This window comes from Pinus tabuliformis, chromosome 9 (genome assembly GCF_031772625.1).
Source record: "Pinus tabuliformis cultivar Carrire ecotype Pingquan chromosome 9, CPIR1, whole genome shotgun sequence".
Taxonomy (NCBI): domain Eukaryota; kingdom Viridiplantae; phylum Streptophyta; class Pinopsida; order Pinales; family Pinaceae; genus Pinus; species Pinus tabuliformis.
This window is the reverse complement of record NC_142307.1, coordinates 860,466,652-860,493,024: the sequence shown is the minus strand read 5'-3', so window position 1 is coordinate 860,493,024 and position 26,373 is coordinate 860,466,652. Positions and strand designations below refer to the sequence as shown.

The 26,373-nt window shown below is 39.9% G+C and overlaps 1 pseudogene; it reads right to left on the bottom strand.

The window, feature by feature from the left end:
* Positions 1-23,657: 23,657 nt before the first annotated feature.
* On the bottom strand, positions 23,658-24,437 carry LOC149151500 (F-box protein At1g67340 pseudogene; annotated as a pseudogene).
* Between the last annotated feature and the right edge of the window lie 1,936 nt (positions 24,438-26,373).

Genomic DNA, 26,373 nt, shown 5'->3' with positions numbered 1-26,373 from the left:
TGTCAGAGGATGTGAAGTTTTTTAGAAAGGCTTTCTTAGACATGGCAGAAATGGTGAAATTCCTCTATGAAGAGAGGAATACCAAATTGCAAGGTGAAAGCTCTAGACCTCCAAGAGGAGAATGTTCTCTAAGGGAAGAAGGTAACAAGAATTGTGATAAACCATCATTTTCTCCACAATCTTCATGTTTTTCTACAAGTCTTATGCAAGATGCTAGTGTAGAAAGTCCCTCAGAGAAGGAACATGGACAAGTTTGTACCTTTTGTCCACATTATGTGGAGGATGAGGTTCTATCAACACCCAAATTCAAGGAGATGAAAGAAGAGAGCCAAAGAGTCCAAGAGGACACATCCAGAATCAAAAGAGAGTTTGAAAACATCTTTGTATGTCAATCAAAAGATGAGGAAAATGGTAAGAATTTACATCTTTCTTCTTTACACGAAAGTGTTGATGTAAATTCATTTGTAGCATTTGAAAAACATAGTAAAGGCATTGTATCCAGGCTCTTGGCCAAGATGGGTTACAAGGGAGAAGGCCTTCGAGTAACCCATCAAGCCATTACAAACCAATTTGAGGAAAAGGAGATGCCTAAATATCAAGGCTTAGGCTATGTTGCAAAAGAACAATGGTTTCCTAGTGACAGCTCATGGGTATCGTGTTCCTTTTGCCATAAAAGAGGAGATGAGGAGGCAAGATGTTGGGATTTGCATCTAGAATTGGTACCCACTTTTTTCTTCCTCAAGTATAAGGAGGACTTGAAGTGAAAAAAATCTCTAAAGAGAGATGAACAAGTTGAAGAATAAACGAATCCAATTTCTTCTTGCCATGCAAGTTCCTCATGCAAGAAGCATAAGCCAAAGGACAATGAAAATAGGTATAATCATCATGTTAATTCAAATGATTTTCATAATGCAAAACAACATGCGTATTTGAATAACATGTTGATAAATGTGTTTCCATGCACTATTTTCCTTTCATCTAACAATTGTGTAGATAAGTTCTATAAAAGGAAAGAGCTTTTTGAAATGCAACGCACCCACTAAGTGTACTTAGGTGAGATGCAACGCACTTTGCCTATGGAGCAGGTGAAATGATCATGTTTTGACCAATTTTGAGTGTTTTTTCATGGAGAACTTCTCAGAGAAGCTGTAATCAGTTGACCTTGTTCCTTTAGGGGTTGGAACAACACTTTTAGGGACTTAGGAGCCCTTGGTTTATCGACATTTTATGCTTTGGGTTGCAGTGCCCAAAAATGTCTATAACAGTTTCCCCCTAAAGCATGAGGTCGTTAATCTTTTTTCATGTCGGGTGAAATGCTTTATCATGAGGATCTGAAGTTCTTTCAAGCTGGGAGGAGACCTGTAATAAGATACAATACAATACATTATCTTCATAATATTTTCATGATCTAGCTGAGACGGGCATTCCCATGCTCAGCTTTATAAATTCATTTCCATTTACATAGGACAGACAATCGTCTGAGTGTAGACTGATGATTCTGGTAGAGCCATCATCCCTTTGATTGGATGATTATCTGTGCAGCAATGATGTACATTTGATGTCTTTATTTCCCTGAATATATATCGTAGCCCGGATGGATGAAACTAGATCCGGGGTCTCCAATCTCGTTCGATCTTCACTCAAAGTACAAGTCGATCCATGTGAGAGATGTTCTGGAGTCGAACATGGAAAGACATCGCCTGATTACCAGCCAATGATGTAAGCTGTTAACAGGCGTGAGAGGAATCACCGATAATGATAACGAACCTCAAGGTATTGCAGTATAATTCACGTGGTGTGAATAAAGGACTTGGCGTCAAACACCACACAAAATATTTCGGTCGAAGGCCATTGACGTAAACTTGTCGCCGGAAGTGAGAAACTTGCCATTGAGGCATGCAAGCTTCAAAGTACTAAAAGGGGTGTCCCTAGATCGACTTCTTGGATAATGAGCTGATGTCAACAAGAAGCAATCCGTCATAGGAGGGCCTTAATGAATCCCACATCAATGACACGAAATAGAGCAAATGATTTTAATGGAGGTGAAAACGATCTGGTGATATAAGGTTCAGGGTGGCGGTCATGAAAGAATGGAGCGTAAATGTATTACAGCGGGTGAGACACAGGTGAGTTCTCTAAGTGACTTCTCTTAAACATATCGGCGACACTGATGTGATGGATTGGTGGCATTAACCCCAAATGTGGATGGTGTGATGGGACCATGGTGATGTGACCGGTGAATGAAACAACCCAACCCAACTTGGATGCGGAGTGAAAGTGTCATGTTCAAGAGCGACTTGCTACCAACAAATTTTATTCAAGTTTTCTTCCCAATTTTCCCCAGTCATTGCTGACCAGTACCTCTTTATTTTTGTCAAGCTTGAGGAGGATAACATATGCTTGTTCTATAATTTTCCCTTCGGTCAAACCCATTGCTATGTTTTAACAAGCCTAGCGAAAGTGAAACTCGTTCTTGTCTGCTATGGACAAGTTTGTCGCTATTAGGTTTTAACGAGTTTAACGACAAAGATAACTCGGTCCTTTTCAATTTTAGAGAGTCTGACAAGGGACGTAAAGGAAACTCCAAAATCCTTTTTTGTCATCTAATCCCTTAAGTCTGAAAAAGTATAAAACAATACAGAAGGGATGAATTTTCGATACTTTTAATGAGCCGAACAAACAAGCGCTCGATCTTTTTGTGTAATAATCCCTTAGGTCCAAAAAGATTAAAATCTAAAGGAGGGATAGCACTTCCAGTCCCTTTAATGAGCTGGAGAGGCCAATGGCTCGGAAATCTTTTCATATTTTACGAGTCAGTTGAAGAGAGCTTAAAGGAGACTCGTCTTTGAGGAACGAGTGATAAAATTGGGTAACAGCTGATTCCAGGTAAGGTTTGGAATTTTCCAATCACGGCAGTGTTACAAGGATGGCTAGCGGGATCACTCTTCGCAGTTGTTCCTCAAAAGGGGTAAACAATCAAATGGAGGTGAATGATCGGCCGATACAGAGTGGAGGTGATGATGGGAACACGACCAAGGCTTTAAAGGTTGAAGTACTACATTCACGATGGTTATTTACCGGGAATTGGTTCATTTTTTATTGAGCTTAAACGCTGGGGAAAACATTTGCTCATTGCTTATGTTTAATTTTTAACGAGCATGAAGTCCGCGTTAAAATTGCTCGATTAAACGGTCATTTCTTGACTTTACCATAAATAGCTTTGTCTTTTCAAATATTGTATTGCATGCTCAATTGCTTCATCAAACTAGTTAGAAATGAACAATATATGTTTGAAAAATGAGTTAGGACAGTAATATTTTACTCGAATTACGTAAAAAGTAATTTAAAAGTGCTTTTACCTCTCATTTTACCATTTCATTTGAGCATGAAGAAGAGGACATGCTTGCTTTACATGATCCGGTTACAGTAAACGCACTGCGGAACTGTGGCTTGCTGAAGTTTTTCCGCATTTCTAGCATGAGACAACAAATCAACTTGCTGCAGTATTTTCTCGATGCTTGGGATCCTACCAGCCAGGTGTTCTAGATTAGGGGCAAATCCATCCCCTTGACTGTAGTGGACATCTATTTTTTGACCGGCTTATCGAGGCGGGGTGCCCCCATCTCTTTATCAGGTTCGGCCCGAGGAGGTGAATCTGTGAGAGATTATGTTCGCAGGTATTGCAGAGAGGGATCTCAGCCGAGTAAAGATGGCAAGATCATCATCCGAGATGTCACTGACAGGTCCCTGAGGACTATTCTGTTCACTTTTGGTAGGATGGCTGGTGGTGCGGCTCTTCATGTGGCCAACCGATCTTATATGCAGTACGCCTTGGAATGTCTCCAACCGAAGGTGTTCAACTGGTGTGACGCAATACTCCTTGTGATGAAAGAACAGTTGACCAAGGTGAAGAGACGGAGACTAAAGAACTTTGGATATGGTTCTATCTTGACCGCCTTCGCCTTGGAAAAGATACCACTAATGCAGCCGCAGTATATTGCACTCGGTTTACCTCCACCGACTGAACCACGTATGCAGAGATGGGTCGACCATATGTCTAGGCATGCTGGTCAGTCTCAGATTTCCTTTTCTGATACCTTCTTTGGGTGGTTTGATCGTAAGGAGATGGTTTATTCCGAGTATCCATATGCTGGTATGGACTTCCGGGGTGACCCAGATTTGGTACTGCCAGCTGGCGAACAATGCAGTGCCATTGGTAAATTCTTTGACCATATTCTTGTTTGTCGTTTTTCTTTTATAATGTCCTCGTGCTTTATTCTGTCAAGACTAATCAAAACTCGTGTTCATGCAGATGTCGATCCTGTTCGGCCAGTAGTACGCCTGAGAGTGCCAGTTGCCGCCCCAGCAGGAGAGACTGTTGGAAGGGCTATCCTTCGCGACCTCGATGTGGCCGAGACTCTTTCAGCACTACAGGATCAGGTCAAGGGCCTCACTCTCGGAATTCCATATGTGAGGATTGACGAGATGCCTTTGAGGTTGCAGCAACATACTACTGGCGTGCCAAGTCGATGGACTAGGCTTTTACGCATGATTGCACAGGCAGTGACTTGTTATCATGAGCATCATTAGACTAGGGTGTCCCCTAGTGTTTTGAGTTTTGGGTCATTTGACCGATTTTGTCTTGGTTACAGAACATTATGTGTAAACCATAAACAGTTATATATATATTTTTTATTTTCGGAGTTTTATTTTGGTTAAGTTGCATGATCCTGATGCAAATATTGATGAGATGCTTCTTTTTATAAATGTTGCAAATGTCTATCTAACACATAATTTTCTAATGAGTCAGTTAATGCTTTTAAGGTTCTGGAAATATGCTGATATTGAATAAAATCAAATTGCCTTCCCAAAATCTTGACCCTTAGGAACATGCGATAGATAGCTGGATTTCGGACGGAGTAGATACCAATGAGTTGTAGTATGACGAGCTGTGAGTCTAGCCTGACGACCAGTTGATGTATGCCATGTGTGATGGCATCAGAGAGAAGTTCTATCAACGCGCTATATTCAGCGATGTTATTCGTTGACCGACCAATGCATACCCCTCTGAAACTTACTAACTCGCCGCTTGGGTCAAAAATGGCCCAGGCTGCAGAAGATAGGTTCTGTGAACTACAACTTGCTCCGTCAGCATATCCAACAAAAGATTCCAATAGGTTCGACATCTCCGAAAAATGTAAGAAGTGGATTTACTTGACCAAAACAAATACTTTAGCAAAAACAAAAATGTAACAAAAGCATATAGGTTACCACACCGAATCATGCATAGTAATGCTTAAGATAGAACCCCTTACAAGGTTGTGCTAGTGGAATCCCGTCATAATCCATTAACTCGTAGGCTCCTTTTGCTAACACTCGCTTAACAATATAGGGGCCCATCCATAAAGACTTGAATTTACCTGCCCCAAAATTATCGGATTCTTGGTCATAAAGCAAGACCAAGTCACCTTCTGAGAAGACACGGGGTTTGACATTCTTGTCGAACTGCGCCTTGACTCGTTTCTTATGGGCTTCATTAGCCAAAGTAGCAACACGATGGGTTTCATCCAATTGGATTAGTTCCAAGAAATGAGCCTCCTCTTCTGAAGTCCCAGGGAGAAGGTCGATTGCGAGTTTGAGGGACGAGATTTCGCACTGAACAGGTAAAATTGCTTCTAGGCCATACACCAGTTGGAAAGGTGTAAACCCAGTTGCATTTCTTACCGATGTTCAGTATGCCCACAAGGATGAGTACAGGATCAGGTGCCAACTCCTTTTGTGAACTCCAATCATCCTTTGTAGCATGCGCTTCAGGACCTTGTTGATTGCTTCAACTTGTCCGTTGGCTTGCGGTTAATATGGAGTAGAGCTGTCGTGAGACAACCCTAATTTGGCAGCTAATTCGACCATCATGTGATTGCGAAAATGCGATCCATGATCTGTGACTATAGCCTGTGGGACGCCGAATCTGGCGACTACATGATTGAAAAAGAAAAGGGCAACTGTTTCACCTGTGTTATCTAATGTAGGCATCGCCTCAGCCCATTTGGTAAAATAGTGAACTACGACTATGATATACCCATGCCCCCCGGTCGAGGTGGGGTTACATGTCATGAAATCGATGCCCCATTTGGCGAATGGCCCAATGGCAACTATTGGCTGCAGAGGTGTGGGTGGTCTTCTGGTTTTGCTATCGAAAATTTGACAGGCATGACAACTTCTGACTGTGGTTATGCAATCTTTGAACATTGTTGGCCAGAAGTATCCTGCTCGTAAAAAAAAATTCGTTGTAGTGTAACCAGATTGATGCCCCCCACACGCGCCTGAATGGAAATCATTCAGGACTTTTCGGCCTCCTCATGAATGAGGCACCTCCTCAGAACTGTATCGACACCACGACGGTAAAGTGTATCACCGACGATCATGTAGTCTTTTGATTGGTATCGAATACATTTTTGTTCGGAGCAGGAGGTATTGGGCCTATATTTTTGGGTTTGGAGATAAATGATTATATCTCCATACCATGGATTGCTTGAAGATATCAGAAACAAATTTTCGTCCACGATCGTTTCTTCGGATGTTTCATCGTTGGACGACGATGCGAGATCGCGTAATAACTCTGCAAAAACCAGTGCTTTCTTTGACTTGGATTTTACAAATTCCAGATCAAACTCTTGTAGAATTGCTATCCATTTTGAATATTTCCCCCCAGCAACTGTCACGACAATATATAAGTCATGGGGTTGCAATCTGACAGAATGGTAGTTTTTCGAAAGAGGACATAGTGTCGAAATCTCTGTATCGCTTGAACAGCTGCGAGCGCTAGCTTTTCAACATAAGAATATTTGCTTTCTGTATCATTGAAGTTCTTACTTAAATGATATATAGGATGTTCGATTCCGTTGTCTTCTTGAACTAAAACCATTGCGATGGTTGTATATGCTGTAGCCAGATACAAGTTAAAGTCTTTTTTATAATCAGGAGCGTACATTAATGATGCTTTCATTAGGGAGTCTTTCAAAGCATCAAAGGAAGCTTGCGCGACCTGATCCCAAATGAAGGGCACTTCCTTTTTCAATAGACGAGTATAATCTTTAGCAAGTTCGGTGTAATTAGGAATGAACCTCCTTAGAAAGTTTGCTTTCCCTTGGAGTTTCTGAATCTGAAGCAAATTCGAAGGTGGAGGCAAATTTATGATTTCCTGACCTTACATGGGTCGAGACGAATTCCGTCTTTCGAGACTACAAAGCCAAGTAAACGACCAGAACTGACACAGAACACACATTTGTGTGGATTGAGTCGTATTTTGTAGTGTCGGCAACGTAGAAATATCGCTCTTAAATGCTGCGGATGATCAGTCCGCTTTCACGAATGAGCCGGAAGGTCGTCGAGATATGTTTGAACGATGTTTTTGATGTCATGGAAGGCATTTGCCCTCTGAAATGTTGCCCCTGCTTTCTTTAAACCAAAGGGTAATTTTTGATATGCGAATATACCCCATGGACAAATAAATGCAATCTTTGACTGGTCCTGTGGGTGGATATTTATTTGATTATACCTGGAGAATCCATCCATAAATGAAAAGATTTCACATCCGGTGCATTCATCAATTATCTGGTCAATGAAGGGTGTAGGGTAGTTGTCTTTTTGGACAAACTCGATTTACATCCCTATAATCGACGCACACTCTAATCGTTCCTTGTTTTTTCATAACAGGAATAATATTCGATACCCAATCGGTTAGAGGAACCGGGTAAATGAAACCAGCATGGAGAAGTTTTTAAACTTCTGCCTTGATAGCAGCGGCTTTCTTGGGGTGCACCTGCCGTAGCCGTTGTCGTACTGGTTTGACATCTGGATACATCTTGATTTCGTGTTCAACAATACTCAAGTCAATGCTTGGAATTTCATTATATGACCAAGCAAAGGCATCTCTGAATTCGCGAAAAAGAGCGTTATATATTTCCAGTTCTGAAGGAGAACAACATTTGCCAACATAAATATTCTCTACAACATCTGTTTTGGTCAAGATATTCATGGCGATAGTCTCTTCAATGTTGGAAAAGTTTCGCTCGGAATCCACCGTGTTTACAGTATTTGATAGAAAATCAAAAACTGAAGGATGATAAAGGTCATAAGGAGTATCTTCTTCACAATCCGGAAGAAGGGAACGATGGTGGTAATCTTCCCATGGTGCCCCTTCAATTACCATTGATTGAACAATTCCTTCGTCGGTGTCATGCACTCGCGACCAAGGATCTGAAGGGGTGCCATGTTCCTTAGACCTATCTATCCAAACGCTTGATGAGGGTTGATTTGGGTTTGCCTCCCATGCTAGGAACATTGTTTGCTACAATATCTCTATTGGGCTTGGAGGCAATACCTGCGCATGATCCATGTTGATATCGTTTTCTGAGATCTTTTTAATTCAATATATCATATTGCAGGATCCTACCGACGCTACTTCCGCCAGATTGATTGGAGGTGGAAGGGCAAAAGTTCCCATTGATATAGGGTATTTTAGTAGGCCTACTCTGATATTTTGAAGCGAATGGGGGCTTCCATGGATCATTGGAATGCTTCCCGTAACTTGAGAACCATTGGGGAGGAAATTTTGTTTATCGACGATTGTAATCCCTCCTTGAAAGGGAAATGAAATCTTCCTAAAATAGGTCGACACAACAACAGCCATAGCATATATCCATGGTCTTCCCAGTAGGATGTTGTAATCGAGGTTTCCGTCGATTACTTCAACATCTATTTCTACTGTTTTCCCCCCTAGTTCAACCTTCAAGTTACTTAGAATACCATATGGGGTATATGTTCGTCCGTCAAATGCTTTTAATGTCGTCGAAGATCGCGACAAGGTTGGAGATCCTAAATTTTTCTAGCAACTCATCGACATAATACATGTAGATGCCCCCTCATCAATAATTGTTCGATGAACAGTTTTGTTGAGGGCTTTCACTTGAACGAGGAAAGCTAGTTGAGCTGGCAACTAAGGATCGTATCCTTTATGATTAAAGGATACAAGATTGGAATCCTTTGGGTTTATCCCACCGATGGCCGATAATAAAGCCTGCTTTTGGGATGGGCAATTTTGCAATACCTCAAGTGTCGACATAGTGGATGGCGATTGGGCCAGATCTTCCACTATATTATAATGTTGTGCCGCTCTAGCACGAGGATTAAATGTCGACTTGTGTACTACTCCCTTTGGCGGTTTTATTGTCAACTCAGGAATGATGGGCAGCGCAACTTCTGTCGAAGTTGTTGTCAAACTACTAGGTTGATCTTTATCCTTGTTGTTCGACAACTGTGGATTCCCGTAATCTTTGTTCCTTGTCGATATCAAAGCATCACTTTTCTGTTTGGAAACCGACAACATCAGCACTTGAGACGGGGAAGCATTTCCACTGTCAACCATATTTGTTCCCAGATTTGGAAACGGATCAGTTAATACTGCCGAGGTTTTTGAATTCTTGAAGAATTTTTTAAGCTCAGCTCTATGTGGACAATTTGCTGTCCAATGATCCTCATCACATATAAAGCATGGACGATTTGGTTTCCTATTTCCAGAAGGGTTTATAGAAGATTTTTTAGGTGATGATTCCTCCTCTTTCTTCTTTTTCCCTTTGTTTTTCTTCTTGCCCCCTGGTTGCTTGGTTTCTTTGCCTTTATCTGTCGAGACGACATTTACTTCCGAGGTAAGAAGTTCCTCTTTTGCATTTGGACTGGAAATCTTACGGGCCTTTTTAGATGTAGCCTTTGTCAATTTCGTGTCTGTTGCACCTATCACGCCATCGCCGGCATGAGAGTCAATTGTTTGATTTAGGAGGAGGGGGGACCGAAAATTCCGGTCTGGGAGCGTCAGATATTTTATCTTAGAGCATGCCAGACTGAGTATAAATCAAGTCTAAATATTGCGCACGAGAAATGACTTGCTCTTCGGTGACAACTCCCCCTTTTGCCACATCTTCCATAATGGAAGGCAATAATGACTTAATAAACCATTCAGCTAAAAGTTGATCAGGAACATACGTTTTTACCATTCTACGACGACGTTGCCACTCATGTATATGATCAGATATGTGAGTGGCCGTTGTTTGTTTGAAATTGGTAAGAAGTTTCGTTCCCGTTTCGTACCTTATCGGTAACTGAAAATGGGTTAGAAAGGTTGTGGCTAGGGTACTGAAGTTGTCAAACGAAGCTCTGGGCAATTCGATAAACCATTTTGCTGCCGAACCAGTTAACGTCCTCTGAGAAAGGCAAAGCCTAATCGAATCATAATTTAGGGTGTTTGATGAACACCATAGATGAAAGGTGATCACATGATTCGACAGATATTCACCCGGATTTCCATTAAATTTAGGAATATCTGATGGAAGTTTATGCGGAATCGCTGGCCACCAAGGGGCGTAAGCGATTGGATCGTTTGTTAACCGATTTAAACAGGTAACTCTAAAGTTACCACGAAGGGTAACTGTTGATTCAGGTTAGGTGAAGCATACCCAGGATAAGATGGAATCGCCTGAGCAGTTGGTCTTTGCATACCAGCATAATGCATTTGATGCTAGTAACTTTGGTAAGGTTGGTGGGCATGACCATTATAGAATGGCTGATTTTGACCGTTTTGAATATACGGCTGCCCACTATTTGCAAATATTTGTTGCTCAGATCCTTGGTATACTTGTTGGAATTGCGGTTGTTGGTATTGCACCAACCATGGTTGTGAAGCCATGTGTTGTTGCCCGATACTAACTGTTTGACCAAGATGTGGGGTAATTGTACCCTTTTGGACCTGTGTCATTCCACCAGTCGGCAATTGTGGTTGAGTCGCAGGGTCAAGAGGCTGTTGCATTACAACCTGTGAAACCTGAGGTTTGCATACAACAGGCAGCGCTTGTACTTGCGACACCGTCACAATAGCTGGCGTAGTTGGTATATTTGACATAGGTAAACATTGTTGCATCGAATATACAACTCTTGGTTGTTGAGGTAGTATCGGTACCCAACTGCTAGACGTAATTCCAGCATAACCTAAATTTTGTTGTGAACTCCCGTATGGCTGTCCTCTCGGAGGGGACAACGAAAGGGTATACTGCCCCCATACGGTGGTAATCCGGTACTTAAAGGAATGGTTTTCCCTTGAGGACCGGACTGCCCAAATTGACATCCCAATGGATCAATTTGTTGAGACTCAACATAAGAGTTTCTGGATACTATTCCGGATGAACAAATAGGAACGGACCATACTGTCGAAATAGCCCCTGAGTGGGCTCCTTCTAGCGATTGAGAGCTAGTTGGGACAGATGGTATACCGGCGAACATTGTTGGAGTGATAGCAGGAAGTTCTGTCGTCGCTGTGTCGGACGACACAGTCCTAGATGTTGACAGTTGTTCAGACATTTCTAGTATATCCAAAAGATTACCTAGCGATTCTACGGGAGCTTCCGCTGGCGGTAGACTAATTTCTGATGAAGAAGGATACAAAGTGATCCCGACTGCAAATTGTGATGGAGTACTAGATGGAGGATCTTCCACAATCTCTTCTATAGCAATTAGACCAGGTGGAAGAGGTAGACCGTCAGGTCCGTAGAATATTTCTGGTGCCGAAGAAGGTATGGAATCTGCAGCGACAGATGTTTGGGGAACAACACTCTCCGAACCGGTTGTAGATGGAACTGGTTCAGTGATACAAGTGTTTACCCTCAGACTAGGATCAGTACTACTGTCCTTCGGTGGCTGCTGAACTTCTTCTGTAAAGGCAGGGATACCAGAAATGTTTGGAGTAACCAGAGTCTCTGATGTTGTTGGAACACTTGTTCTAACTTTACCAGGAGATTTGGAACCGGTTAAATGAGTTCGCTTTGTCCGTAATAGTTTTGATTCTGCAGACAAAGACGGTTGACTCATAAGCCTCCGCGACCGACGAGGTTTCAATTGACTTTCTTCCACGATTGCGGATTACTCGATCAACTAAAAATAAAGGGGAAGTATGTTTCCGAATTAGATGAATTTTAGACGCTTTTGACACAACTTGTTTTTTCAATTTTAAAGAGTCGAGAAAAAACAAAAGATGACTCTAGTCACCTTCGATTTTTAATGAGCCTGAAGTGACAAGTGCTCAGATGGACCTTTTCTGTTAAGGAGTCTGAAAAGGAATGAAAGGGACTACTCTGGAAATCTAGGCAGAGGGATTACCAAACCAATCGCAAAATTGTAAAATACTTTTTACGGTACGAAACTCAATCTTCCCAAATGTTTTGATCAGTGCATTGCGATCGATAGGGCGGTAGACACGGCTTCCTATGGATAAAGGATTAAGCCTATTGTGGTCTCCCAAAATGTACTCGAGGGTACGTGGGAGCACAAGTCCGTACTGGCACTTATCATCTCAAAGTGGAGGAATCACCCAACCAACAGTGAGAACAACAGTTACTAGGCTTTACGACGCCAGAATACCTCTCTAGCCTAGACTTCTAGATGATGTGCGTTAGGTTCCAAAGCGTTGTTAGATTCATTAAATTTATTTTATAGTTGATCTTGCTTAAGAAATTTTCCTTTTAGGTTCACCGCGTGATGTAGATGTACAATTCCTAAAATGCAATCTAAGATGATAAACAGTGTTTTATCTTCTTTGTGCAATGAAAATCCTAGCTACTAAGGAAAGAAAGACAGAATTCTTTCAACAAAGAGCAAAGAGCACACACTATATGCATTGTCCTAAATCAAACCAATCAAACAGTATAAATGCAAATGCACATGCATGTATTTGTTTTCAACCTTCTTAATATGTGAATGATAAAAATAAAGCTAATGCGCAAATCTAAATTACTTTTCAAGCGACAATTACTAACAAGTTTCTTTTCAAAATCAAAAATGAAGACAATGACAACACTTTGTGATTTGGAAATGAAGACTTGCTTTCGACACTAGAAAAACTACAAATTCAGATCAAATACAACAGTAACAGGGTAATCGACTATCAAGAGAAATCAGACTCTCTTCTATGACTGAAAACGACACTTGCGACACTTTCAAATCAAGAAACGATAGTACAATTACGTTACTTTTTTGCAAAGGAGAGCTGGAAATGACTCAACAAATACACAAAAACATTTACAATTCTTTGCACAATGGAGGCAGAATATCAGCAAGGAAAGGGGCTTCAAACAGAGGTGTACTGACCATAGGCAGCAAAACTCATGAATAGAACTGAAAATAATGAACACAGAAACCAAAATTCAGGAACAATGCCTAGTCTGAGCAGCGCACCTGTAACACAGTGAATTTGAAATGCAGCACACCTACTACACTCGGGAAGTGCGCTGAATTTCAGATTCACAGAACAGAGAGTGCGCTGGGCTAGGGACGAGACTTTGCTTGGGTTCCGGGTCACAGTTTGCAGTTCAGTTCAGGGATTTTGGCCGAGCAAGTGGTAATAATTAAATCAACAACAGGGGTAGGTCTAAGACGGTTACTAGAGCCACCACAAGGGCAATTAGAGAGTTTGTAAATCAGTTGTTTAATTCATAAACAAAACCCGAAGATTGACTGAAGCGGCATTTATCTACTTTGCATTTGCATAGCAAATGCAATTCGAAAGCTACCTGGCTCGACTTCAGGCTCTGTCTGTAAGTTTATAAAATAAACAAATGTAGATAAACAAACAACCTAGTCGCTCCCTAGTGGAGTCTCCATTTTGTTATAGGGAAAAGTGTCTATGCAGAACTGCTAATCCCACTAAGGTGTGGTAGCTACCTTAGAAACAAACAAAGTAAAGCTACTTTCATTTTCCTTTATGAAATATAGATGAGAGAAGAATAAAGGAGACCAACCTCTATCTTGCGCTTGGTTCCTAGTTTGATTCCTCTCTCTTCTGATAGTCCTTTGCTACTTGCTTCCTTGTACACCCAGCGTCACATAGTACCTGTAGAATCAAAGTAGCATAACACTATACAAGAACATGGATCTATTATCATAAACAATCTAGGATCAGATGTAAATTGACCATACAAATGCATGAAACATAAATGACACAAGAGTATGGAGGAAAACTTGAATAGCTTTATTGATAATAAAGAAAGAGCCAAGAGAGTTACAACCAGTTGTTCTGACCCAGCATCATCCTCTCAGCAAGTAATCCCTTCTTCACCTCATGCAAAGCTTAGATCACCCAACACTATGATGTTGCCTCAAGAAACCAACAACAATTCCTTACAAGATGCAAAATTCCAGCCTCTTGGATCTCTGGGATGAGGGATCCATATATAGATATCTGTAAGGGAGATGAGTCAGCTTGTGATTTGATTAGTGTCTTCCCTCTGATAGTTCTTGCTTCCACTTGGAGATTGATGATCTCTTACTCATCCTTGGTCGAATTCAGAATGGCAAGTGTCACAGGAGAAGTTTCTGGAAGATTCCATGCTTCTCCACCTCGCGGATTGACACTGCCATTTGTCTCTTCTCGCCCATCGCACCCGATAGAAGGGATTTTTGAAATGTAATGCACCCACTGAGTGTACTTAGGTGAGATGCAACGCACTTTGCCTATGGAACAAGTGAAATGATCCTGTTTTGACCAGTTCTGAGTGTTTTTTCATGGAGAACTTCTGGGAGAAGCTGTAATCAGTTGACCTTGTTCCTTTAGGGGTTGGAACAACACTTTTAGGGACTTAGGAGCCCTTGGTTTATGGACATTTTATGCTTGGGGTTGCAGTGCCCAAAAATGTCTATAAAACTAATTCCAGCGTAACTCGTATCACAGAAAACTGATACCATATGCTCAAGATATTGCGTTCTAATGATTTTGCCAAGCATTGTGAATTTTTAAAAAAAAGGACAACCCAGTCAACAATCTGTATTGCTGACATGGCACTAACTGGGCAAGTGATTCACAGGTTGACTTGGTCAAAAGAATTCTTAGATGAATAAAGTGGTGCCAAGTGGCACCTTGTTAGTGGCATAAGAGGCAAGTCTTGTGTGGTCCACGTGTTTTTGTGGTGGCCAATCTCAGGTTACCACATGGCAGCCTAAGGACCACCAAAATGGTGTAAGGGTCTGGCCAGAGGCATCGGGGGTCAAACCCGGGACCTCCCAAACAATAACCAAAGGCTTCACCATTACACCATACAAGTGTTTCTTAACCATATACATTTTTGTTTATATTTAAATAGACATGCACGCGCAATTTGGGAAGTGGGGCTAGCCCACGCAGTTTATAGACTGCCCATGTCAACGCGGCCATGTCTAACCGCCAACATTTAATGTGACTGCTGAAGGGAGGGGGGCCACCACCAAGGGCTAGCCCTTAGGCGCATGCCCCCCGCATATGACCATTATTTTGATTTTCAGGCCTCAATGGAAAAATTAACTGTTCAACAAATCTGCTCGAATTTCGGCGGATTTGGTGGCCCGTTAGTGGAAAATGGGATGAATTTGTAGGATGATGCCTAATTTGTGCAATTTGTAGAGCCAATAGCGGAGAAAATAGGAGAGGTCCTAACTTCTCTAGTTTTCGACCAAATTGGGTGCAAAAAGAGGCTAGATAGTCATTTTTGGACATTCTGGACTCATTGAAGCAGGTTTCAGAATCAAAGCAGCATTTCTAGATAGGATTTTTGTAGATTAAAGTCTCTGGGTGTCATATTCAACCAAAGTGTTGAATCAATTTATGGAGGAGTTTGAAGATGGAGATGCCATTGTAGGGGTTTTCCAGCCTCCATGTGCTTTCTGCAACAACTATTGCATTAGTGTTGTAACTTTTATTCCTCTTTTCCCTATGTGGTTTGGAGAAGAGACTTGTTTATGTACTCCAAGTGGATTTTGGTACTATTTATGCTCTATGAAGTTGGAATATGGGGTCTTGGTGTAAGATGCCTTTTTTTGCTGAAATTTTACATGTTTGACTATAGGTTTACATGTATATGGAGTGGTAACTATTGTATAATTGGTTTGTTTGAAGGAGAAACTAATCATTTCATTTCTCAGCACTTTATGTACTCTTCTTTTTCTAAACATTGAGCATAATGAGAAGGGCTCATGCAATTACAGTTGATCCAAGGATATGTAGCCCAGGAAGGGTGAACTCTTTTAATAATGGCTGGTGTATTACTGAATGATATATGCTTCCATTCAGTGTTTTGGTTTTATGTTTAAATTTTTTCATGAAATTAACTTAAGAAAACAAACATAAAAACTCATGTTTTTACTTTCTATTTTGGAGTACAAACCTTAAGCACATTTTTGTATTCTAATGAGTATCTTACCATAGAAAACTAATATTCCACATTCAGATCATCCACACTCACTAACACTTCCATGTCTGCCTCTAAATTGCATGTATCACGAAATAATGTATAGTCCCATCTCAAGTTAGAGAAGATTTCATCCTTAGCCAAGGATACTAGAGTCAAGTCAGTGGAGTTCTTGATGATCAAGTTGGAATATAATCCTAAAGATATCAATATTGGTGAAGAAATTATGAAGAAAAACGATGTTGACATAGCAGCCTTGAGAAAACAATTAAAGTTGCCTACCACAGAGGATCCACATGCCAAGGAGCTAGGAGAGAGTGAGAAGCAGAAAGGGGACATGTTCAGGATAGTCATCGAGATAAACAACTAAATGAGATATATGGAGATAGAGTTAGAGAAACTGCTCAAGGAAAAAGAGTAGGTAGATAAGTTGGCCATAGTTCCTCTTACTGCAGTTTCGATTTGCAATGGCCATAGCTATAGGGGCATCTGGATCTACATCAACAAAAAAAAAAGATTTAGCAAGTGAGCTTGCTAAATCCATAGACGATCTTTCGATTCAGGAACAGGAAATTTTTAAGTTAAGAGCTCAGCTTAAGACGCTATCATAATAGAAGCTAAAAATTGATAGCTTTTATGTGGCAGAGTTTCCAAAAACCCATCAGTTAAATAAAAAAATTGAGTAGTTTCATAGTGAATCAGTTATGGGACAAAATTTGGCCCAAGCCAGAGAACCTATATGGATAGAAATCACTGAAGCCATCATAGAAATACGGCCTTATATACAAATCATTTTTGAATAGCAAGAGTTAGTGCATAAATCCCAAGAGGTGATCAAGCATATTAAAGTACACTTGGGGTAGAAACCCAGGGAAGCTACAACCATCATCAAATTTCTGAATTCTAAGAACAGAGAAGAACTACAGGAGCTGGGAACTCAAGATAGAACAAAGACCATCCTGGAGGTGAAAAGGATGCAGACCTAAAAAAGGACTCTTATGAATCAGCTGGATCAAAAATGCCAAAACTTAGAAACCAACATAGACAAACTTCACAAGAATTTGCAAGTGATGAACATGAAAGGTCTGCCAAAGTTTATTAATATAGAGAATAAGCTCATGAGCCTAACAGAGTACTAGAACAGATTAAGCAGGAGGGGCCAAAACAAATGAAAGTTTGTAGGGATCAAAGGGCATATCATAGGGAAGGAATTCATGGAAGCATTAGATTTTGATTTATTTATGAGTCATGAGGTCCGTCACCTATTTTTCATCAAGCCAACCATTCAGAAATACAAGGATGTGGGTGAAAGCTATAGTAAATTGATTAAGTTTTCAATCCCAAGTGAAGATAGGTGGGAGAAATTGTGTGAATTATTGGAGTAATCCATAATTGGACAGCAAGCAAAAACAATGCAACAGATTTTGACGGCGAGTCACCAACACGTTTCTAGAAAACAGGGCCAACATTTAGCAGTTTGAAGATTCCTATTATTTTGTTATAATTTTGTAATCAATTTAGACATTAATAGGATTCCATCTTGACCTTTTGAATCAAGATATTTTGTAATTATTTTTGTATAAATACTTCAAACTTTGGGGTATTAGTGTTGGGATTAGTTTTGAAGAATGGATTTATGTTTTAAAGAGGCTCACAGAGCTATCATTGAACATATTTTAGTAATACAGTGCAAGAATTACATGATTCTTGTGCCAATTTCGTTGGTGAAGTGCATCGTTCGCTGTTGAATGTTTTCATTGTTTTTCAAATATGTTTCTACAATCTAAATTATTCTAAGAAGAGTACGAGCAAAATTTGTTTAAAAGTACACTTTGTATTTGATTTATGAATAATATCTATATTTTCTACTGAAAATTAAAAACATAATTTCTAATTGCTCTGTTTATTAATTGGATTGCTTAATCTTTTCCTCTCCTTCACATCATACATCTTAAAGGATCTAGTGAACTTGCCTTCCTTGCCCCTGTAAGTTTAGCCTGTAAACTCTTCATTTGATCATTCTAAACTTGTGCGTCCATTGCCCAATGGCCTAATTCCACTATCTCAACCCAACAACACAAAAAAGCCAAACTTGAATGTGATAACTAACCTAATATCATTAGTAAAACAAAGCTAAATCATAAAGGGAGATCCCTCTCTGAAACTAGAAAGGCTATATTCCTAGTTTCCAAAGTGGTTCTAAGGTTACCTCTGTAATTTACTCTACAACCTCAAAAATTATGGAGTGATAATAGAGGCATTAGTTCCAATTAAATCACATTCAAAACTCGAATCTTTCACATTAGTATCAACTTAAAGAAGCATATAATCAACATGTATGTTATGTTTTACAAACTCAAATGAACACCCATCACTGTCTGAGAGCAAACTTTGTGCTTGGGTTTTGGATGAAAGAGAATGTAAAGGTTCCCTAGAAGAAGCATCACTTTCAACCAAATTCAATTCAATATTTTGATTTAGCAACAAAAGATCAACTCCCATATTATGCTCTGTGGATTGGATTGCATAGTCAGAATTATCGAAGACAGGACCTAGGTCATTGTAAGTAGGTGAATGAGGTAGCAAATTATGAGGATATTATAAATTAATTTTGTTAAATTTTTATGAGCTCAAGTTGGATTTCATCAATAATGGGAATTTTTTTTATGAACTTTATTTTCAGGTTGTCCAAATTCCATAGGATGTATGAAAGCTTCAGAAGCAATGCAATTGGTTTCCTTTTTTTACAAACACTCTTCATCGCCTACACTTTTAATGAAAACAATTTCATTGGGTAATGAAGTAGGAGGAGGATGAGGAATTTCACATGCGGTAATTTTCTCCCAACAGATTGAAACTTCTCTCAACTCAGTGAAGTTGGAAAGATAAAACCAAGGATAAGATTAGGTTGATTTGTAACTTGCATATTATGAGAGCTACCACCAGAATTAGGATTCATTTTAGAACATTTCAAAGACAGAGAAACCGATCGTTGAAAATTTTCATTCAAATACATCCAATCCATGTATCTTTTCAGAAAATTGATAAGAAATATGAACAAACCTATTGGAAAAATCTTACAAAAATTCATGTGATTCCCATCTAAGCTCATTGGTTTTTTTAAACGGACTTTGAAAATCATACCTATCAAAAGTGTGAAAAAGTTCCTTGATGAATTGCTCAAGAGAAGGGATAAATGCAATTAGAAATGTTTTGCACCATTCCTTGAAGCAACCTTCAAGCATAAGGGTGAAAATTCTAAAAGTTGTATCTTCATAATGTACTTCATTAGCAACACAAAGTTGAAGAAATTGAAATGTTTGCTCAAACACAAATATTCAACCCTCACCATTAAACTTATTCTACGACAAGTGGTGAACAAATTCCATGAGAACTAAAAGATTAAAACTTTTATAAAACCACTCTGCGATAGAAATTTGGGACAAAGCAATTTAAATATACGAAGTTAAAATAAAGGCTCCACGGGCTCAACTTGTCATCTTGCCCTCCTTCTAGCACCAAAAATCTGTTGACGGGAAAAGTGTCCCAACAATAGCTAGGGGGTCTCCCCAGTATGAAGTCTCAATTAGACCTTACACCAATTGGGATAGGAACCCCATCCGGTATGTAGGCCCGACAACCATCATGTTGTTTTGCTTCTAGTCATCAAATGAGAAGAAGTTAGAGCAAGGGAAAAAATGAAATGCCTGAAGAATGGGGATGAGATCAACTCACACTGATAACCTATATAATGAGATACACGAATGTAACAACAATAGAACAAGAAGAAACATGCCACAAGAAAGATAAGTTAGCTAAAACCACCTCAGACCTGCATGAAACATAAAGTACTAGAAGTTAATTGTAAATAAATTCACAATAAGTTATTTGCATAGCGTGGAATAAAAGAGCATAGATTCGAAATAAAACACACATGCAACATTTAAAAATGAGTCCATAATATATCTCCTATAGGAAAGCACACATACAAGCAAAATGGAAATACCAGATAGTCAATACAACCACCATGAGGATGCATGGGAATCAATTCTAAAAGTGAAAAGTTCTCATTATTCATACTACAAGTTCAAATACATGTTCAAGAATTACATCAAAGCCCAATAATGGAACATGGGGTGCTCATACCACCCTCTAAAATAAAAATCCTAGCCTCACAACAACTCACCCATCAAGTTGCCAAGAGTTTACTATAGCTCCTTAACTACAAATTAACTATCTAATGCTAGCCCTATCTCAGGTGCTAATTTTCCTTTTGAAATGAGACATGACTGCATATTGATAGAAGAGAGGTGAGTGTTGACCTACCATGACCTTTTATCCACCCTCATTACTCTTGAACTTCCACACGACTCTCTCATGTCCAATGACTATTACATGTTTCATTGTTTTTCGCACAACTATTAGCACTGTCATAAGAAAATTTACATGATGATAGAAGATAATTCATGAGGAGAGTAGAGATGGTTATTGGGAACCCTAGAGTGGGTGTTGACCTGAATATTCATGATATTAATAATTTGGATAATGCTTCCACACGACCAATACCTACTGCACAATTCTAGTCATGTAAAGACAAGACAAATAATTAGGATACAAAACGTATATGGTTTAATAAAATAACCAACCATTGTCACAAAAAATAATTAGCTAAATGACTAGTTTTGAGAAGCAAAATAAAGTTTTTAACCCTAAGATATTGATGTAAATATTGATTAGCTCAGTCTTCTTTTTTCCTTTGACATAATGATCTATGCTATGTAAATGGTTTTTGAACATTGCATCGGGTGGTTTATAACATTGCAATTAATCCAATGTTACCCTTTTAAAACAAACCTTGTGATTTCATAGTGCAGCGATTAACCCTCTTCTAAGGTGACTTCATGGTATTGTTCACGAGTTTCTTCCATGGTAGAGCATATACAACCTTGTGCATTCTTTTATTGATCATATTCTATTCACCTCATTAGTAAGAAATTATTCAATTATCCTTGTAATGCACCATTTGCATTGTAGCTTCTCAAATTTTATATGAAATTTCCTTTATTTACTGTCCACGTATTAGTGGGGGTTTGCAGCTTTATATGCATGGAGGTATCATCATTACTCGATATCATTGCAACATGGTTTCATTGGCGCAACCTTCTGGTCTCAACGCATTCATGTTGGAAGAGCGGTTCCCGTTGGGCACAGGTCGGATCTTTAGAGAGCAAGGGTGTGAGGACTGCTCTCTAGAAGAAGTGCGTTATGCACTCTTAAGGAGAGACTACCTAAGAGAGAGGTTGATGAACCATTAGCTAGAGGAGCATAGTGTTCCATCAGTGTCATGACAGGTTCTCTCTGGTCAACACTACCATCGACATATGCATTGGTTTCATTGCTTTACTATAATGCTTTGCATCAGTCAAACCACCTTATTGTTTACATGTGCGCTCATTGCATTATATTCTCACATACACTCAACATAGTCCTCGTTCCTTTTGACACATCATATGTCCCTCCATTTCTCATGTTTTGGTTCATACGACCTTGTTGTATCCATAGGCATGCGACTTCTAAATGTGGCCTCCAATGCTCTTTTTATCATGCAAATGCCCCAATGCATTATCTTTATAATGTGTTGCACAGGTGTTCAACATTTCCAATAAAACACATGAAATTTTCAATGCTCCATTTCAACCTATATTGATAAAACTAGATAATGTCTATATGTTCATTAATCAAATGTAATTACATATTTACATGCATACACACTCTGTTGGTTAAGAGAATATCTCAACCACACACAACCGTAGGAAATATATCCTAACTACTAGGAACAGACTCCTTTACCTAGTAAGAATCACAACTAGAGACAAGTAGGAATTAGATATTCCAACACTCCCCCTTAATGAGTACTTGTCTCCATATCAATCCACAAAATCTAGTTGTGGTCAAATATACGAAAAAGAATATGTTGATGTCCATATAAAGGAGCAACCATCCACCAGAATGCATGGGTACTAACCGTTGCAACTACCAGTCTTGTAGGATGTCCTTCGCATACATGGTTCTTCCAACCATTATAACTACACACCTGTACCTGTACCTGTAAATGCCCCTCCACTATCATAATGGGTTTTATCGGATTATCGTAACCATGCTCTGGGTTTTATCGAATCACCCTCAACCATGCCACCAAGGGCTCTCAGCGACCAAGGCTAAACACAACCACTAAGGCTCAACTTAGCCATGAAGGCTCATCACAGCCACGAAGGCTCTCCAGCCACTTTGGAGCACAAACTTGCCACTAGGGCACTCCAACCACTTTGGGCTACAAAGCTGCCACTAGGGCACTCTATCCACTAAGGCTCACCAAAGACCCAACTCAACCAGACCAAGGGTTTTCTCGGCTAACCCTAAACCATTCCTACAAGAATGTCGGTCCCACCTCACTCTTACATGTGGTTTCTAGCTTACCACAAACCAACATTACAAATACAAAGTGGTTTTTATATTACCACGAACTGTATGGGGGTACACATGCCTTACAAGGTTTACAAAATAACTCCAACTTTTGGAGTTACCAGGTACATACATTACAAAGACCACTACAAAACATCTTAGACTTGCTTACTAATAAAATGTAAGTGATACATCAATACATCATGCTCAAGAGTCTATTCCGCACACTCACACAAACTCAATTGTCCATCATCGTTTAATCTTTGATGCACCTCTTCTAATGCCATCTTAAGTGTCATGTCTTCATCATATCCTCCAAATTTGTGTATTGTTGGAATGGCCAGTTCCAACATACACTCAAAAATGTGACAATAATTGGTCAGACCAATGTCACTTCAATAACAACCAAAAATACCATAACATGACCAAAATTAATAGAATTAGCCCCAAAATCCTGCATTCAACTTGATTAAAGACTGCTGTCACCTTTATGATTCGACCAACAATTTCCAACTGCCCATTTAAATTCTGAACACCTAGAGCATCTTCAAGTTTTTCATACCAATTTAAAAATTGAAATAGAAAATTAATTTTCCCTCTGGAGTTTCATGCTATTCAACCATCCACGCAATCAAGATATTTTATGCCATCGATCATACAGCCTTCACGATTGTTTCCAACTTTGAATGCCATTGGACACAACCTCTAGCACCTTGTTATTTTGACCACCAGTTATATCCAACAGTGCCCAACCTTCACAGCAATATGATGCATACTTAACGCCCACGGAGGTCTACGTACACAAATCAACGAGCCCTCCTAAGCGGCCATGCTTCGGATTTGCAATCACGCTCTGTGCCTAATGTTGATTACACCTCACTTGCAGTACAACAATCAGGCTCATGTGCCACAGTCAGCAGCTCCACGCTCTAGCACTTACAATGAGATATTTTCCCACAGAACCACGTCTGGGTATGGCAGAGAAACGTTGTCGGCGATGATGACAGTGATGCAGCCCAGGGCCACGGATTCCACTATGCAGGGGCTCCAGGGTGCCCACCTCAATGGGGAGAGGCAGACATATCTGTGCTTCAATTTCCAGTCCAAACCCTGGCAAGCCGGGGAGCAATAATGCACAGAACCACATGCAGAACATCTCCTAAATTCATGTTTTCTGGTCTCTGGCCTCCCGCAATAAGAATGAGAGCAGAGTCTTAACCCCTGTGCCGGCGAATGCAATGCAAACCATTCTACCAGGAATGTGTTTATTGCATGAAAATTTGCAGGCAATGCGCTGCACCCAAAATCGCTTTGTGATGCGATTCTCCTATTTCCGCGACGGCGATCATGGCGGCTGCTTGCTGAGCTCCCGTTCTTACGGGATTTTAACTCGGCTAGATTCCATCCATCTGAAAGAGCGTAATTGAAACCGTGCATGCAGCAATACGCTTCTCTGGCAGCCACTGCCTCTCTTGCATTTTCTTCTAGAGACAATTTCTGCCCCTCTTCGGCAGTCTTTTTAACCCCATACCCATCCTGCAAACAATGGCGAAGCTCTCTCATCGCATCTAAATGTTCTATGGCGGCAGCCTTAGCACATAGAACAACTCCAGCCTTTAGGACTTTGTCCTTTCTGAATCCTCCGCTTCCATTGAATTTTATAACAGCCAGAGAATATAGGGCACATGGGTGCGATGCAATTGCTGCTTCGGCCATTAAACCTAAATCTGATGCTCTGTTCATCAGGCAATAGAATCGAATCATGCCAAGCATGTAACAGGCTTCTCGATTACCTGCGTCGGCACAAAGTTTCAAAAATATATATCAGTGCTAGCAATGAACTGTAGGTTCTTAGAGGCTCACATTCATGGCTCTCCATGGTTTCCTCATCCAATTGAGCCCTCCAGTGCTCAGACAGACTTCAAGCAACCTCATTCAACCAACGTGCAATACTCCATATCAACAGCATGTAGCATGCAATCTTTCACAGCAGGCTCCCTTCAGTCTGAGAACCTTTTTCGATGGACAAACTTAAAAAACTAAAACAAAATATAATCTCTTATTTCTCTCAGCCCAGGCAGGCCAAGCCCACACGGGCCTACGCCAGCTCTGATACCATGATAAAACTAGATAATGTCTAATAAAACTAGATAATGTCTATATGTTCATTAATCAAATGTAATTACATATATACATTTACACACAATCTGTTGATTGAGAGAATATCTCAACCACACACCAATGTAGGAAATATATCCTAACTACTATGAATAAACTCTTTTACTTAGTAAGAATGACAATTAGAAACAAGTAGGAATTAGATATTCCAACATATATGTGCTTGGAATGCATTATTTGAATGGATTTCTGTATTAGTCATTACAGAGACATTTTATATAGCCTCCATTGTCTTAATGCCCAAGTGTTGCTGGCTTTACCATGTGCTAGATGCATTTATTATGGCGTTAATATTAAAACTTCCCAGATGCTTTTGGTGCGTTAAATTTGCACCAAATGTGAGCCATGGCATTCCTTTTATTTGTATTACTCTTGTTTAGTCTCTAACGTTTAAACAAATGATTTTCTTTTCCTCTAAGTTGTCCCTTTGATCGCATTGTCTTTGTCATGGTATGTCTATTGTTTGAAAACCTTCACAATGTATTCATTGATCTGCTTTGAGAATGCATGATCCTTTGTATTTATTGCAATGTAAACCATTCAACGAACTGTAACGCCCTATGTTGTCACCTCGATGGGTACCACGTTTTATACCTTTACGGGCCCTCTTTACTTCATCACAGTTGACAACATTCAGACACAACCTTTTACGTATGAGATGGAAAGTTTGTGTTGTCACCTCGATGGGTACCGCATTTTATACCTTTACGTGCCCTCTTTACTTCATCACAGTTGACAACATTCAGACACAGCCTTTTACGTATGAGATGGAAGGTATCTTTGGAGTTCATCTCATTCACATTTATTAAGGAATGAAACTATATCACACTACCGCACTCTATTTCGTGATGGACTCCGATGGAGGCCAGAATCTTAATAACAAAAGGGCTGAAATTAATTGCTCCAAGTGGAGTTGGTGCAATGCCCAGGTCACATTATCACAACCTATGAACATAAAATCTTGTCTTTACTCTTTGCAAAATGCGACTATGTGGGCCACATGAAGGCTTTATTGCATGCCTTTGGTATTACTTTCATTGTTATTTTAAGTGGAGCTTCACATATTGCGTGTTTGAATTCTCCCATACGTCAAGCACAAATACATTGTGCCATTTTCCTTCAAGCGCACTATCCTTACACAACCTGGATGTGTAACCCTTTCGCATTGGACATTTGATTTATAAGTCCGTTTGTATGATCATTAGTGCCTTCCCTTTATGAACTGGATGGTTAAGTTCCTACCTCCTCTTCCTTTACATAATATGCCCATCACACTCCTTTATATCGTATCCATTACTACATGGTTTCCTTTGAGTCAATGTGATGGCACGGTAATAACACCAGTGTTGCCATTATTCAAATAACCTTTGAATGCCACTTACCACCTTTCAACTTTGTATGATCTATATGTCCAATGCCTTTAATATGCCTGTAGCACATGGTTTCTGGTTCATTATTCATTATTGAGAGGTAG